Source organism: Odocoileus virginianus, chromosome 11 (genome assembly GCF_023699985.2).
Source record: "Odocoileus virginianus isolate 20LAN1187 ecotype Illinois chromosome 11, Ovbor_1.2, whole genome shotgun sequence".
NCBI classification, from domain to species: Eukaryota; Metazoa; Chordata; class Mammalia; order Artiodactyla; family Cervidae; genus Odocoileus; species Odocoileus virginianus.
The window spans coordinates 28,867,145-28,883,467 of NC_069684.1; the positions used below are offsets into that span (position 1 = coordinate 28,867,145).

Consider the following 16,323-nt stretch of genomic DNA (forward strand, 5'->3'; position numbering starts at 1 on the left):
GACACTGAGCAGCTTCACTTTCACTTTCATGCATTGGGGAGGGAGATAGCAACCCACTCCAGTGTTCTTGCCTGGAGAATTCCAGGGATGGGGGAGCCTGATGGGCTGCTGTCTATGGGGTTGCAGAGTTGGACACGACTGAAGTGACTTAGCAGCAGCAGCAGCACGTGCTCAAGAGAGGACCACATATCAGCCAAAAAGTAGCAGTGGAGAGGAGAGCCAGGGAGCTAGACAGAGGAGATGGGGGCTGATGTGAGGGTCTTGGGGAAGGGAAGGGGGAGCAAGGGGATGCACCCTGGAGGCTGCAGGTACACTCGGGGTCTGTGGACAAGCTAGGGTCTGGGGGCCTGAGAGCGATGCGGAGGGGTGGAGGTTTAGAGAAGATGAGATGTGACCAGTGCGGAGTCCAGGGCGGGAAGGAGTGATGGCAAAGGACTTGAGTCAGGGGAGGCAGCCCAGCCTGCTGAGTCAGTTCCAGTTAGGAGCCCCACCCACACCCACACCCCTGCCCCCTCATCTGGTTTTGGATCTGCTCCTACAGGCTGGTTCATGCAGCAGAACCGTCCTCCTCGCTGCTTGCTCTCTGCTGCCCCTGTGGGTGGCCCCAGCCTGCATTCCAAGGACACTCGCTCTTGAGCACTGCTTCCCCTCTCCCCCCAATCTCCCCAGCTCAGCTTGGACCCAGCTTGGACCACAGCCCTGCCTGGGATGAAGCCCACCCTTGCCAGACCCTTTCTGAGCTCCTGCATCATGAGGTGCAGATCCTCCCCCAAGACCTCATTCCTTATGATTCATCCTCAGACTCAGGATTTACAAAACTTGGCATGTGCGTGTGTCCAACCTGCTGCCCAACCATCTGTCCATCGAGGTTCCTAAATGTCCAACCAAGTGGAAGAGATCAGCACAGGGTGAAGGGCAGGCTGGCTTCCTTTCAGGGGAGCCGGGAGTACCCCCCACACCCGGTTCATTCCATTAGGTCTAACGTGGCTGAAACTGAGTGCATCCTGCAGCCTGGAGTTCCCGTTTAGTTGGCAGTGTCATTTTCTATCTTTCTGGTCCATAAGATCACGGTGTTTCGGAGAGTCATGGTCTCTGAGGTTGGATGAGGGCTGGCATCTGGGCAGAGGGAAAGTTGGGTGCAGCACAAATGCAGGCCTGGAAAGTGGGTGGCTCTGAGGGATGTGGGTCTGAGGTGTAGACAAAGACAGGGAAGGTCAGGGCCATCGATGTTGACAGAGAGATGGGGATCTGTGCCCAGATCTTTGAGGTCAGGATAGACAGTGCTGAAAGTGTATGGAGACAGGGGAGGGACGTGGCTGTATGGGCAGCCCACTGACCGTCTGTGACCCAGAGTTAGGCCTGACCTTCTGTCCCTCTCACCTCCCCAGAGGTCAGGTGTGAGCTAGAAGTTCTGACCCTCTAATCTTGCCTTGGACTTTGACGACCAATCCCCAACCTGAAGCCAGTCTCAGCTTACAAAGGATGCTCAGAGACTCCTGGGGTCTCAGGAGGCACATGTCAGGAGCCCAGCTGTGATGACCATCCACCCTCATCCCTGGGCTCCAGGGTCCCGCTCCCTTGTCCTCCCCAGCCCTGGGGTTGTCAGAGCTCTCTGCCATCAGAGTAGACCTGTGAGTGGTATCACATCGTGGTCATGGTCTGCATTTCCTCTTTGCCCCCAAAGCTGAGCGTCTTCTCACTTATAGGCTGTTTAAGACCCACTGCTGTCAGCTGCTCCTCCAAGTCTTTTCCTCAGTTTCAGATTCAGGTTGTTTAAAAACAACTTAATGGGCTATTTGTCTACTTTACTGATTTGTAGGAACTCTGTGTGTTCTGTGTGTTTGTGACACTGCTAGCATCTCACTCAGCGTCTTGCCTTTCCACTCTTGGTGAACAAAAATGGACACTTCCTTTACTGTGTGTGCCTTTTGTTAGAGAAACTGACCCTGAACCCCAGGTCCTGAGTGTTTTCTTTCCTGACAGAATCATAACCCTCATTTGTCCTACCACACCTGGGAGTAAACTGTGTGGTGTGAGGTTCCCCCGCCCCTGCTCCCTGTGGTGATAGCAGGTTGAGCCAGGACCACTTATAGGAAAAAGCATCCTCCTCTCACCATGATTCAGTGATGTCTTTATTATCAACTGTTGGTGGGGAGGGGGGCATTTCTGGACTTCTGTCCCTTTGGCCTTTTGCACAATGTCACATGGTTTTAAATTGGCTTTATAATAACTCTTAATATCATGTATTTTTGTTTTTCTTCAAGGGTGTCTTTCTTGGTGGTGGTTGTTAAGATTTTTTTTTTTTTTTTGATGTTCAGTTCAGTTCAGTTCAGTCGCTCAGTTGTGTCCAACTGTTTGTGACCCCATGGACTATAGCACGCCAGGCCTCCCTGTCCATCACCAACTCACAGAGTTTACTCAAACTCATGTCCATTGAGTTGATGATGACATCCAAACATCTCATCCTCTGTCGTCCCCTTCTCCTCCTGCCTTCAGTCTTTCTCAGCATCGGGGTCTTTTCTAATGAGTCAGTTCTTCGCATCAGGTGACTAAAGTATTGGAGTTTTGGCTTCAGCATCAGTACTTCCAATGAATATTCAGGACTGATTTCCTTTAGGATGGACTGGTTGGATTTCCTTTCAGTCCTAGGGACTCTGAAGAGTCTTTTCCAACACTACAGTTTTTGATGTGGACCATTTTTAAAGTCTTTATTGAATTTGTGACAACATTGCTTCTGGTTTTTTTGTGGGTTTTTTTCTTTTTTTTTTTTTTTTTGGCATGTGGAATCTTAGTTCCTTGACCAGGGATCAAACCCACACCCCCTGCATTGGACGGCAAAGTCTTAACCCCTGGACCACCAGGGAAGTCCTTCTTGGTTTGCTCTCCTTGCTGCCCAAGGGATTCTCAAGAGTCATCTTCAGCATCACAATTAGTAAGCATCAATTCTTCAGTGCTCAGCCTTCTTTATGGTCCAATTCTCACATCCATACATCACTACTGGAAAAACTATAGCTTGGACCTTGGTCAGCAAAAGTGCTGTCTCTGGTTTTTAATACACTGTCTAAATTTGTCATTGTTTCCCTTCCAAGGAGCAAGCATTTTAATTTCATGGTTGCAGTTACTGTCTGCAGTTATTTTGGAGCCCAAGAAGATAAAATCTGTCATTGCTTTCACTTTTTCCCTTTCTTTTTGCCATGAAGTGATAGGACTAGATGCCATGGTCTTAGTTTTTTTTAATGTTGAGGTATATTTGCCTTAAAAAATTGAGCTTTTTTTTTAGTTCTTGGGAAGATTTATGTTAAGATTAATATTATTTCTAAATTAATTACTTGAAACAATTCACAACAAAGGTTTGTGTTCCTTTGTGGGAATGTTTTAAATTCTAGATTTAATTTTTAAAATACAGATTATTCAGATTTTGTATTTCTTCTTTTGTCACCTTTAGTAAGTTGTGTTTTTAAGGATATTTTCAAGTCTGAAAGTGAAAAGAAAAAGTGAAAGTCGTTCAGTCGTGTCCAGCTCTTTCCAACCCCTATAGATTTTCAGGTCTAAACATACTTATTGGCATAGTGTGTATCTTTATTACCTTTAGAATATCTTTACTATTTATAGACATTAAATTATTACAGATTTGTCTTCTCTCTCTCTCTTTTTTAATGTACAACTTCTCCTTTTTTTTTACCCACTCCCACCATGTTCAAGCCATCGGTTGTTTTAGTTTTCTGTGGTTAACATTTTAAATTTAATTGTGTTTCACTTATTTTTTGGTTCACTACTATATTTCTTACTGAGGTAACTTTGGTTTATAACATTATTACAAGTTTCATGTGTATAACATTATGTTTCTACTTTGTTATATTTCTGCCACAGCATGATCACCACCAAAAATTTAGTTTTCATTTGTTATCATACAGTTGATCCCCTTTACCCATTTGGAGATGTGTCTTTTTCCTTTTGTTTTCCTTCATGTATTTTGTGCTTTATTAGGTGCATACAAACCTAGGATCATTATATCTTCCTTTAAATGCGCCACTTTTATCATCATGAAATTTTGCTCTTTTAGATGAAAAAGTATTATGACATTTAAGTCTCCTTTGTCTGACATCAGTACAACTATGCCTCTGTGTGTGTGTGTGTGTGTGTGTGTGTGGCAGAGTGAGGAAGACATATTGTTCATGTGGTATATTTTTTCCATCCTATACTCTCAACTTCTGTATATCATGTTTTGGAAATGGCTCTTATAAACAGAAGTTAATTGTTGTTTTTAACCTAGCATGAAATCTGTATCTTTTAACTGAAGCATTAGTTTATTTACACTTAATGTTATTCTGGTAAATTACAATTTAAATCTATCATCTTACTGTTTATTTTGTAATTGACCCAATATATTCTTTCTTTTAGCCTTCCTTTCTTGTCTTCTTTTGGTTTAATCAAGTGTTATTTTTCCACCTCCACCCCCACCTTTTATTATATTTGCTAATTAATACTTTTTAAAAAATATTCCAGCTACCTGAGGAATTATACAAAACATTCTTGGAATGTATCTTAAGTTATTCCTTTTGCTGTTCGCAGATAATTCAAGAACCTTACAGTGCTTTAGTCTTATTTATCCCCTTATCGATTTTTATGCTGTTGTCTTAATGTGTAAGCACTGCTTACAGTTTAAGCCCCACAACCACTATTAATGTTGTTTTAAATAGCGTTCATTCAGATTCCCCTTCTCACGCACCCGTTTCTTCCTGAAGGACTGTGCTTACGTCCGAGACCATTTTCCTTCCTGAAGTTCTTTTAGTATTTCTCCTAACGAGGTTTGCTGGGTTTTGGTTCGTGCAGACGTCTTTCGCCTGCCTTCATTTTTGAGGCTGTTTTCTCTGGGTGTGTTGCCCAGGGGGCAGTGATGCTCTCTGCATGCCTGGGGCTTGGTATCTTGGCTGTGGCTGTGTTACTGCGTCTCTTGGAGACTCGCCTGACCACTCTGTTACTCCCTAGGAGGGGGTGCTTCTCTTTCTTCTCTGGCTGCCTAAAAAATGGTTTTTGGCCAAATTTATCAAATTATATTCAAAATTACTAAATTGCATTTAAATTTCTTGTATTTATAAATGTGAGAAAATCATATCCCATGACCTATTCTTAACTTAGTCTTCAGAGTGTGTGAACTCATGTTTCATCTGTCAGACATGATATTTATTTTACATAATTGTCCTTCTTACACACATGAGCTTCAAAATCTTGGAAGCCAGATTGTGTTTTTATAGCTTGAGTGCCTTGGTCAAGCAACTTAGTCTCTTTATCCCTTAGTTTCTGTTTTAGAAAAATTTTAAGATACTTGAAATTTCATTGTAAGTGTGGGTCCTGTTTAATGCGGTATTTCTGTAAAAAGCTTGAAAGTGAACATCACTCAGTCTTGTCTGACTTTCTCTGATCCCGTGGACTGTAGCCCACCAGGCTCTCTGTCCATGGAATTCTCCAGGCAAGAATATTGGAGTGGGTAGCCATCCCCTTCTCCAGGGGATCTTCCCAACCTAGGGATTGAACCTGGCTCTCCTGTACTGCAGGCAGATTCTTGACTGACTGAACCATCAGGGAAGTCTAGTAAAAAGCTTAGATGAACACTTTTATATAAATGCTTAATAAATATTATCAGTGATTTCAATGAAAAGAACAGCCTTCGTTCTTCTGTTTCAACAGACTTGAGAAAGAGGGGGAATATTGACTTTACCTTGAGATTGTGAGCGTCTCATCTTGGGCACAGAGTCTCTTATCTCCACTGTAAGGTGTCAGCCCAGTCCATTCAGGTGCTGCCCGGCCCCTCCCCGCTTGCCGCTACCCCCTCAGACTCCACATCCGCATCCCTGTCTTCTCACCGGGTCCCACGGGCGCTTTTGCTCTCTTCTGCACTTCCTTCCATCCTGCTTTCCCCTCTCTGTGTGCTGCAGTCTGAATCTTCTCATCTGAAAGTGAAAGTCGCTCATTTGTGTCCAACTCTTTGCGACTCCATGGACTATACAGTCCATGGAATTCTCCAGGCCAGAATACTGGAGTTTATATCCTTTCCCTTCCCCAGGGGATGATCTCAAACCAGGAATTGAACTGGGGTCTCCTGCATTGCCGGTGAATTCTTTACCAGCTGAGCTACCAGGGAAGCTCTGGATCTTCTACTGTCTCTTATTTTATCTAACCTGTTCTTTTTAAATTTTTTAATTTATTTTTCTGTGCTTGGTCTTCCTTGCCTCATGGACTTTTCTCTGGTTGCGGTGGGCAGGGGCTACTCTCTAGTTGCAGTGTCCGGGCTCCTCACTGCGGTGGCTTCTCTTGTTGCGGCACAGGCTCTAGGGTGAGCAGGCATCCATAGTTGTGGCATATGGACTCAAGTAGTTTTGGCTCCCAGGCTTAGTTGCTCTGCAGCATGTGGGATCTTCCTGGACCAAGGATTGAACCCACAGTGTCAGGCGGATTCTTTACCACTGAGCCACCAGGGAAGCCCTAGCCTATTCTTAAATCTGTCTCCTGAATTATTAATTTCAGATGCTGTATTTTCACTTGGAGAATTTCTAAAATCCTAGGGTCTTTAGAATTTGACTCCTTTTTCAATAGATCCAGTTCTTGGGTAAAATTCTGTCCTTTTACCATCTTTTTCAATGTATGTTGAATATCTGGCTCTCCTGTGAGTCCATTTCTATTGACTGTTGGACCAAATGTTTCTGCTTTTTGGCTGGCCTGGTGATTTCTGAATATCGGATCCTGTGTTTGCAAAGCAGCAGGAGCTCTGAGTGATGTTATTTCCTCCTGAAGGGACTTGATCTCATCCTGGCAGATGGACTGTGGATGGGTCACCTGGACTCCGCTGATGCTGGTCTGTTCCTCATTTTCCTTTAATGTCTTATAGTAATTGTAGCTGGAAAAGTCCAGGGGGGTGACTAGGACCCCAGTCTCCATCTTTTGTCTCCCCAACACCATGAGTCAGCCAAAAATCTCATATTGGGCTTTTTTTTTTCCCCATTTAACAGCTGTGTAGCTTCATTTCTTGGCCTTCTGCCCTGAACTCCATAGCATAGGACTTGACAGATGCCTCGAAGGGAAGCCTGGGTTTTAGGTTCATTTCTTCACATTCCCATTTCCTCGGGGAGTTTGCAAGAGCCCCATAGTGGGGGTCACTCCGATCTTCCAGTGAGGCTGGGGAACAGCATCAAACCAGGTGGGTCATTCATGAGCCTCATAGAGCCAGTGGACTTGCCTTGCCAAGTGTGGGCTCCCTGGGGACTTGTCGCTTTCCCTGCTTTTCCATTCGTCCTTTTGGAGCGGGACTGGCCATCCTCTTCCTGTCCAATGTTGCTTTTTTTTTCTCCTGCCACGCTGCATGGCTTGTGGGATCTTAGTTCCCCGACCAGGGATTGAACCTGGGCCCCAGCAGAAAGAGCACTGAGTCCTACCCACTGGACCGCCAGGAAGTTCCCCCAGCATTGCATTTTGGAAACACAGCTTGTCTGGTCTAACAGGTCTAAACTGGGCCTGGGTGAGGGGTGGGGGTGGAGGTAGATTTCCTCAGGACAAATTACAGCTGAGTGTCACTCCTGCAATTTAGATCATTTTTAATGGGGCTGTGGATGTCAGAGTTGCTGCTGAAGTGGAGCCTTGGAGCTGTTGGATACAGTGTTTTGCGTGCAAGAGAAGCATGAATCTGGAGGGACCAGGAGCAGATTGTTTGGGACCAAATGTGACCCCCAAAGTCCTGTGCAGAAGCCCCGCCCCCAAATGTGTGTGAGGCCATGAGGACTTTGGGAGGTAATAGTTGGGATTGAAGGGGGCTTGTACCCTGTGAGAGGAGACCCTGGGGAGAGGCCATCGTCAGAACCCAGATCTCCAGCCCCCAGACCCTGCTGGAGGCAGCCTGTGGGTCTGTCACATGTCTAGGTGGACTGAGGTGACCCCTCAGGGAGGCTTGTCTCTGCTGCCCTGAACCCCAGTTGTTTTTGTTTTTGTTTTTGTTTTTTTAAATTTTAACTATAGTTGATTTACAATGTCATGTTACTTTCACATATACAGCAAAGTGATTTGATTATACGTATATATTTTTTTCTTTTTCTGTTTGGTTTATTATAGTGTATTAAATGTAGTTCCCCATAAACCCCAGCTTTTATCTACAGTTGGTTCCCACAAGCTGTGGGCCTCCCTCTTCGCTTGGCCTCCCAGGAACCAGCTTCGTCTCCTGCTCTAACCTGCACATCTGGCTGTGATGTCGGCGTCGTTTTCACTGTGGCCCAGCGATCTCCCACTGACCTTCAGAGGGCTGCATCCCCAGTCTCTGCCCATTGTTTCCCCAGGGACATGCGGGGCTCATGTTCTCTGGCCAGAGCTGCGTCTCCATCGGCCTGGCCCTGTGCTCCCAGCCATGGATGCAGCAGGTAACGCCGGCCCTGACAGCACAGGTGGGCTGTGAGCAGCTCCAGGACTTGTGCTGTTTTTAAAAGTGAGTCCGTAACGGAAAGCCTCCAGATAGAGATGGGCTGGTTCAGCGTGAGCTTACTGGCAGTAAGTGACTCGCAAGTCTCTGTGTTCTTCCAGAAGCTCTGAGAAAACACTGGTCTTGGTCAGCTGTTTCATCAAAACTGAACTCACTTCATGACAGTTTGTCTCTTTGTGATGAAACTTGTTAGAAATTGGAACTGTTACAATACCCCACCCCCCAGAATGCCTCTTAGGTTGGCTTCCTTGTTTTTGCTTGTGCTGGGTCTTCATTACTGTGTGGGCTTTTCTCTAGCTGTGGTGAGCAGGAGCTGCTCTCTAGTTGTGATGCCTGGGCTTCTCACTGCAGTGGCTTCTCTCGTGGAGTGTGGGCTCAGTTGCTCCACGGCATGTGGGATCTTCCGGGACCAGGGCTCAAATCCCTGTCCCTTGCATTGGCAGATAGATTCTTTACCACTGAACCACCAGGCAAGTCCAGGGTTGGACTTCATAACAGTCACTAATGGTGTCGGGGGGCAGAGGGACAGATTGAGGAGCCCAGGTAGGTGGCCTGCACCTCCTGGGACCTTGAGGCTGTGACTCTGGTCTCCACTGCCTGAGCCTCATCAAGGTCTTATCCTTTGATGGAGCATCTGGTCCTGTGATGGCAACTGAGCCGATGGGTTGGGCCTTGGGGTCTTAGTAGCTGGGCTGCCCTGGACCCTGTTGCACGGTGCTGGCTGGGTCCTCGCTGTCCCGGCCTCGGGAAGCAGAAGGCTTTGTTCCACTGAAGTGTTTCTCTTTACAAACATCAGAACCCTTGTCCTGCGCTGGTCCCTCCTCACCTTTGTGAGAGTGAACCCACTCTCAGGGCCTCTCCTGTTGTCTTCCCTCAAGGGAGATATGAAGGCTTCCTGCCTCGAGGGCCACCTTGCCCTCCTCCCCTCCCCGCCTTGGCTGCTCTGTGGCTCCCGCAGCCACTCTCCTGTCGACGGAACCTAGAGTTCAGACCTTCAGTTGTTGTGTCCTCACAGGCACGACTCAGATGTCCATCTTGGCCACCAGGTGGGGGGAGTGTCTGGCGGGTGAACTCTGGGGCCATATCTCTGCCCCACTGCTCGGCACACGGGGTGTTGCATTGGGTGGGGCCCCTGCACCTCTTCTCTCTGCTGCACGCGAGACCCCAGGAGACAGGACACAGGCTGGCCCCAGGCTCCCCAGGGGAGGTTCCGTAGTGCACCCTCCAGTGCTGCTGGCCTCACTGCTGGCAGGTGCTCCACAGACCTCCAGGCCCACGGCTGATGGAGGTTGTCCCCACCGCGTGTGTCCAGAGGTGGCGGCGTGAGGTGGGTCCAGCCGAGCCCAGCCCCAATCACTCCATCTTCCCGTGGCTATTGTAGGACTGACCCGCCTTGTCCACGCAGTCAGCCATGCTGGGCCCTGTGTCCCTGCTCCTCTGGCCAGCAGGGGTGGCCAGTCTGGGGGAGGGGGGAAGCCTGCAGCCTGATTGGGTGGTTTTGGTCACGTGATGGCCCCGGGCCAGTCACATGCCAGAGTTGTCCTTCTTGGGTTGTGGTAGACCCAGGTGAGATCAGCTCCCTGCCAGCAATGTCAAGGCTTAGGAATCACATTAGGACCATGTGAGGAGGGCCAGGTTTCATGGGAGCCAGCCTGCTGAGGGGACCAAACTGCTACCATCCCCACATGGCTGACTTCCTGCCATAGCAGCTCCGAGACCCTTCCCAGTCTGCATCTGTGGCCTTGCGCCCCTTCACTCATCTCTCAGGGCAACGGGACACAATTCAGAGTGAGAAGCAGGAAGCCATGTGAGTGAGGACCCTGGAGGAGTGCCCCCCCCACCAGCCCAGCCACGTCCTGCTCACTGCTGCCCTGCCCCCGTCATGACCTGCAGGGCTGCAGGGGGACATGGGTCTGGGTTGTATGGCTCTAGGGGTAGTGTCAGGTCCCTCCTGAGACAGTGTGCCTCCTAGGCACACTCCTGGTGTGCCTAGCAGTGGGCGGCTGGATCCACGGTCAGGTGACACCAGCCCCTGGGGGAAGGCCCACAAGCTGTATGGTTCATGGGCTTTGTGGGGCTTGTGTCCACTCTCACTGTGTCCCTCAGGGATGCCCAGCGTGTGCAGCCACCAGGTGCCACAGCAGCTCCAGACATGTCCCCCAGTTCAGGCCAGCATCCCACCTAAATCTCAGACTTCTTTTTTTCAGATGGTCACATGCAGCCTGCAGTAGGAGGGTTTTGGTAGAACGTGTGGTTGGTGAGGACAGGGCAACCTGAGTGAATGCCCTGCTGCCTGGGGCCTGGATCCCAGGGGACACGGCTGCCCTGCAGGAAGCCAGGCCTGGAGGCAGCAGCACTGCTCTGCCAAGGACCCCACCCCCAGCCCAGCCCCAGGGCTGTGGGTACCTCCCAGCTCCCTGGCCTTGCCTTGGGCTGGTCACCAACCTAGAACTACGAGGGAGGCATTCAGCTGACACAGGTGCCCTGCTGCAGGTGTGTTCCTGCTGTAGTTCTGAGTCTACAGGGCTGTCTGGAAGCTGTGCTGGCTGGGCCAGTCACCTGGGTGGTGCGTCCATGTCTAACAAAAAGCCAGAGAGGCCTCCAAGAGCATCATGACCTGCCCTGAAAGTTCAGCACTCCTCACGCGCCCCCCCCCCCCAAATCTGGGGGCTGCCTGGTTTGTTTCAACGTCTGTTGCTCTAAGCTCCCTTTTTAAAGTGTATTTTTTTCACCTTGTCAGAGCCCTCATGATGCTAGATTGCCATAGAAACAGAGCTCATTAAAGTTCCCTGCAGCCACCCTAATTATAGAATTCTAAAGACAAACAGCGAGCTTCTCTGGGGGTGTCGCTGAGGCTGAGCGAAGGTACCAGAGTGGCCGAGCACAAGAGCCATGAGGACTGCAGTTGTTCCCACTCTGCACTCAGATTGCAGGCACCCTGGAGACGACTGGATGCTCCCAAGTTGGACTATGGCTTTGAGCAGCTCCAACTCTGAGCTCAGCCGTGACACAGTGACTAGGGTAGAGCAGCGACAGGGTCAGCTGGGGTCACCCACCAGGGCCGCTTCTTGTGGAGGTCTTGCCAGCTACCCCCACCCACCCCTGGCTGGTTTTCAGGACTGTTTACCACTGAGAGCAGCTACACGGGAAGGTGGACAAGCAGGGCCCGCGGCAGGTCATCCCCTGTGTGCCCGGCCCTCAAGCGCTCCGCACACACGTGTGTTCTGCACACCTGCCCTTCTCCTTTTCCCGTTGTGTAGGGTGGGTCAGGATTCACACACACGTGTGCTCTGGGCACACATGTGTGCCCTTATCCATTTCCTGTTGGGTGAGTTGATACACACGTGTGCACAAAACACACGTGTGCCCTGCTCCATTTCCTGTTGTGTGGGGTGAGTCAGGATCTGCACAGACATGTGTTCTGCACATATCCTGTTGTGTGAGGTGAGTCAGGATCCGAATGTGCTTCCGTTCTTCGCTTTCTGCTGTTAGAGTGTATCAGTTCAGTCGCTCAGTCATGTCCGACTCTTTGCGACCCCATGGACTGCAGCATGCCAGGCTTCCCTGTCCATCACCAACTCTTGGAGCCTGCTCAAAATCATGTCCATCGAGTCAGAGATGCCATCCTACCATCTCATGCTCTGTCGTCCCCTTCTCCTTTCTTCAGTCTTTTCCAGCATCAGGGCCTTTTCAGATGAGTCAGTTCTTTGCATCAGGTGGCCAAAGTATTGGAGCTTCAGCTTAGAGCGGTATCATCCGCATATCTGAGGTTGTTGATATGCGGATGTTGTTGAGGCTGTTGGTGTTTCTCCTTCCTATCTTGATTCTGCTTGTAATTCATCCAGCCTGGCATTTCTCACATGTGGTCAGCATATAGGTTAAACAAGCAGGGTGACAGCAGACAGCCCTGTCATACTCCTTTTTCGACCTTGAACCAATCAGTTGTTCCATACAGGGTTCTAACTGTTGCTTCTTGACCTGCATCCAGGTTTCTCAGAAGACAGGTAAGATATAAGATGGGTCTGGTATTACCATCTCTCTAAGAGCTTTCCACAGTTTGTCATGATCCACACAGTCAAAGGCTTTAGCATAGTTAATGAAATAGAGATAGATGTTTTTCTCAAATTCCCTAGCTTTCTCTATAATCCAGCAAATGTTGGCAATTTGATCTCTATATCCTCTTCCTTTCGAAACCCTGCCTGGACATCTGGAAGTTCTTGGTTCGCATAATGCTGAAGCATGGCATGCAAGATTTTAAGCATGACCTTACTAGCACAGGAGATGAGTGCAATTGTCTGATGATTAACACATTCTTTAGTACTATCCTTCTTGGGAATTGGGATGAGGATTGACCTTTTCCAGTCCTGTGGCCACTTCTGGATCTTCCATATTTGCTGACATAATGAATGCAAAACCTTGACAGCATCATCCTTTAGGGATCTGAATAGTTTTGCTGGAATTTCATCACATCCACTAGCTTTATTAACAGCAGTGCTTCTTAAGGCCCACTTGACTTGGCACTCCAGAATGTAAGTGTGAAATGGGGACTTCCCTAGCAGTCCATTGGTTAAGACTGCCTTCCAGTGCAGGGGGCACAGGTTTGATCCCACATGCCATGCAGTGTCCCTCCCCCCTCCAAAAAAAAAAAAAACCAGTATGGGATTCCCTGTGGTCCCTCATGGTTCCTTATAAGTCCACGGGGCACTGCTTTCCAGTTGGTAATGTGGGTGTGGGTTGGACACCCAGGGGCTCCTGTGCCTCTGCTGGGATTGGGGCCAGGGTCTGCCCTGCTGGGGCTCTGACATCTCCCCATCCTTGCCAGGAGAGTCGTTATTGTAAGGAGCCTGCTCACAGGGTCATGGAGGACGCAAGTCAGGCCTGCAGGCTGGAGATGTGGGAGGAGCTGCTGCCGCGGTCCAGGTCCAAAGCTGTCTGCCGCAGTATCCCTCTCTCGCTGGGGGAAGGCGGCCTTTCGGTTTGTTCAGGCTGTCATCATGACAGAGGATGAGACGGTTGAATGGCATCACTAACTCAATAGACATGAATCTGAGCAATTGCCAAGAGATAGTGAGGGACAGGAAAGCCTGGCATGCTGTAGTCCATGAGATCACAAAGAGTCAGACATGGCTGAACAACTGAACAAAGCCGTCATCTGATCAGATGAAGCCCACCTGTCGGGGGCAGTCTGCTCCACTCCAAGGCCATTGATTTAAATGTCATCTCATCTTGAAGCACACTCATAGAAACATCCAAGATATTTTGACCACAAATCTGGGCACTGTGATCCACCTAGCTGACACATGAAATGCACCATCACATCCCCACCCCCCACTGCCAAGAGATGCCTCCTGAATCCACACTCAGTCTCCTGCTAAAGACAGCAGCACAGTCACACCTCTGTTCGACATGTGTCTGTCCTGCATGTGCTGGACATACACTGACCCCTCCCCCAGGAGGGCTGGTTGTCTTCTGGGGCTTGGAGGATGCCGCTTTCCTCCCATCTGCTCAGCACTTCCTCCCTGCTTCTCCCTGAACTTACACACCTGCAACCTCTGCCACCTGGGAGCCATGTTGCATCTGTCCTGTGGCTCCCCAAACCAACCCCTCTGACCAGTGTCCTCCCACAGTGTGGAGCGTGTGTCTGCAGGCACTGCTCCCCACTGGTCAGGGCACAAGCAGCAGCGGCATGGGCATGGTTCCTGCAGTGGGCTCACAGCAATAGCTGGAGCCTCTGTGCAGAGACAACTCAGTGTTTCTACTAGGATCTGAGATTCGTTTATAACCATGTCATTGTTGCCACCTCTGGCCCCTCCCTGTGTTTTTACAGTTCCTATTGTATATTGATTACTGCAGCCTTTGAGGCACCCCAAGAACATGGGAATCACACGTGTTATGAAACATACAGTGGAGTGGACATGCACACCCTTAGCAGCCAACCTGCCCAGCACTGATGCACTGTCCCAGTCTTCCACTTACTAGGATGATGTCCCTTTATGAACATGCATCCTGAAACATCACACTGTCCATTTTCTTGATTTTTAGTTTGACCCTGTGGACTGTAGACCTCCAGGCTCCTCTGTCCATGGTATTCTCCAGGCAAGAATACTGGAGTGGGTTGCCATTCCCTTCTCCTTAGGATCTTCCCCACCCAGGGGTTGAACCCAGGTCTCCTGCATTGTGTGCAGATTCTTTACTGTATGAGCCACCAGGCAAGCCCTTTTAGTTTGATAACAGGCATCGTTTTACAGAGCCCATTTCATATACATCAGTCTGTCATTTTATAATTTAAATTTTTTTTTGTTTATTTGTTTACCTTTGGCTGTGCTGGGTCTTTGTCGCTGCACAGGCTTTTCCCTGGTTGTGGTGAGCGGGATCTACTTTCTAGTTGTGCACAGGCTTCTCATTGCAGTGGCTTCTCTTGTTGTGGAGCACAGACTCTGGGGCACTCGGGCTTCAGTAGCTGTGGTTCCTGGGCTCTAGAGCAAGGCTCAATAGTTGTAGCATACAGGCTTTCCTGCTCCACGGTATGTGGGGTCTTCCTGGATCAGGGATCAAACCCGTGTCTCCTGCATTGGCAGGTGGATTCTTTACCATTGAGCCACTAGGGAAGCCCCTGTGATTTTATACTGATTTTTTAAATTTGGTTTTGGAAGATGCGTTTGTGTGGCCGAAGGTGGTTCAAGCTGGGTTGTGACTGAGAGTCCTCCCAGACAGCCTTGCCCCAGGTCACCTGTCCTCTTGGACCTGGGTGGCCACAGACATCCTCCGATGGCCACGAGCCCACACATGAGGCCTGTCAGGTGCTGGTCTAGGAGCAGTGTGACTGCTGTGTCCCGGGGAAGCACACATGCCCTCAACCATTGATTCTGGCCATGGTTAAGCTCCCCTAGAAGGACAGGCGACTTCAGTTTACTCTGATCCTTGACAGTATTTGACATCATGGGAGACTTGTTTTCTGTTCCCGTTTCCATTTTCCCTCATTGACTTGTGGGCATGCCTCCTGTATCCTGAATCATTAGCCCATGTGGCATGGCTGATAATGAGACGGGGGTTTGTCTGGCCTCATGTGGCCTTAGGGTGAACGTGCGTCCTCTCCTTTTGTTTTCAGGGTTTTCCCCACCTTCAATTAAGATTGTCCACGTTTCCTTCTAAGACTTGTCATTTTGCCCCTCGTTTCAGTCCTTATCTTTTTTTAGATGAATGTATTTGTGTGGTGGCACCAGGTCTTGGTTGTGGCATGTGGGATCTAGTCCCCTGACCAGGAATTGAACTTGAGCCCCTGCATTGGGAGCATAGAGTCTTAGCCACTGGACCACCAGGGAAGTCCCTCAGTCCTTATGTACTGAGGGGATGATTTGTGTGTGGAGTGAAGCAGGCGTCTGGTCTGCTCGAGCCACTGTCACAATACACTGGATGCAGCAGAGACCACAAGACCTCACTTCTCAGGATCTGGGGGTGGGCGGCTGAGCTCCGGGTGCCAGCAGGGTCGGGGCCTGGTGAGCACCCTCTTCATGGCTTATAGACACTGCCCCAGCTGGGTCTCCATGCAGTGGAGACAGAGGTCAGGTGTCTGCTCCTCTTCTTATGAGGGTACTGATCCCATCAAGGGGCCCCAACCATGACCACTGAACTCAGTGACCTCCTCAGGGGCCCCACTCCCAAATACAGCCATGCATGGAGCTGGGGAGAGGAGCTGGAGGGGGTGGTCAGGGCTTCCACGTGTAATCAGGAAAGACACAACAGCGGGGGTCCTGGCTTCTCTCACTGTGGTCAATGGGACATCACCCGTGTTCCCTCGGCCCTACTCAACACATAGGAGTCCCGAAGGACTCTGTTCTGTCCCCTCACCTAGCTTTCTGGTC

The 16,323-nt window shown here is 49.5% G+C and overlaps 1 protein-coding gene across 3 annotated transcripts in view; it reads left to right on the plus strand.

The window, feature by feature from the left end:
* Positions 1 to 16,323, plus strand: part of PRKCZ (protein kinase C zeta) — a 99,181-nt gene that overhangs the window by 52,704 nt on the left and 30,154 nt on the right. The window lies entirely within an intron of this gene.